Here is a 1,117-nt window from a genome sequence, read left to right on the forward strand (position 1 = left end):
GAGCATGAGCGGCAGTGACCCTCAGAGCCAATCAAAGTAAACCGTAGTTTTTTGACATTATTTTCCTCGTGTGTTCTGCACTGCAGGAGACGGAAGTAGCAAACCACGCCGATTGAAGTAGTGAACTTCATACTTTTTCTCGACATCTTTTTACAAACAAAGGTACATAATGAACTTCTATTCATGTTCAACAAGCAAACAAAAAACACACAATTTTAGAAACAAAATAAAGTACAGTAAATTTCCGAGAGCTCCCGACGGAGCACAGGTTCACTTGCATAGGAGGTTGGGGGCACACATGATCCCGCATCCAGCTGGAGGTTGCACGTCTGTGGCTAACGAACTACAACAACACGCAAAAATGCCCAAAGCTACAAGCGCTTGAGCACTAAACCGCATCACGGGCGCCTCTGAGCTGCACTGTCACGGTCGCCAAACTACAAGCACAAAAATAAAGGAAGGAAGGGGTGGAAGTGGGGAGTAGGCGGTTTCTCATCTGCATCAGGTGAATGAAACTAAAAAACGGAAAGAGAAACAACCGGTCGATGAACTTCATGTTCACGGCCACCGAATCGCATTGGACGCACAAGAGAGCTGCACAACCATCAACTGTGAACCATTTTTAGAGCATAAACATATGAATTTTGCAACAAAAATTAACAAAAAAAACTCAGTGGCTGAGCCAAAGAGGAAGCCTAGTGCCACCGGACAGCTAGCACACTCACCGTTGGACTAAAAATCCAATCGCACCACACTGATGCCCCAAGAGAACTGCAGTGTTGTTCCCAAATCTGAAAAGAAAAAAATGGAAGGGGAGGAGAGGACGCTCGAGACTGGTGGATGCGGCGGGCAGATTGCCCTCGGCGGACAGGCGGCCATGGTCGAAGGCGGCAGGGCGGGGTGGATACGGTGGTTGCCGGGTTGGGGCCGAAGTTGTTGCGGCGGGGAGGGTGCAGCGGCGCGCTGTAGTGGCCAGGGATGGAAGGCAGATGGTGGAGGAACGGGGAGGAGAGGGAAGTGTCGCCGGCGACCCAGGATGGAGAGGACGCCCGCGGGACGGCGACGCGCGGATCTGACGCCAGGCAGCGGATGCCGGCGTCACGGGTCAGGGTCGTAG

At 52.0% G+C, this 1,117-nt stretch overlaps 1 long non-coding RNA gene across 1 annotated transcript; it reads right to left on the reverse strand.

Annotated features, from left to right (window-relative positions):
* Positions 1-213: 213 nt before the first annotated feature.
* Positions 214-1,111, reverse strand: LOC119305537. Its single transcript, XR_005148702.1, has 2 exons — positions 726-1,111; positions 214-609 (listed from the first exon to the last, which is right to left on the reverse strand). It is a non-coding gene; the product is annotated as an uncharacterized LOC119305537 (long non-coding RNA).
* Between the last annotated feature and the right edge of the window lie 6 nt (positions 1,112-1,117).

This window comes from Triticum dicoccoides, chromosome 5B, assembly GCF_002162155.2.
Source record: "Triticum dicoccoides isolate Atlit2015 ecotype Zavitan chromosome 5B, WEW_v2.0, whole genome shotgun sequence".
Taxonomy (NCBI): domain Eukaryota; kingdom Viridiplantae; phylum Streptophyta; class Magnoliopsida; order Poales; family Poaceae; genus Triticum; species Triticum dicoccoides.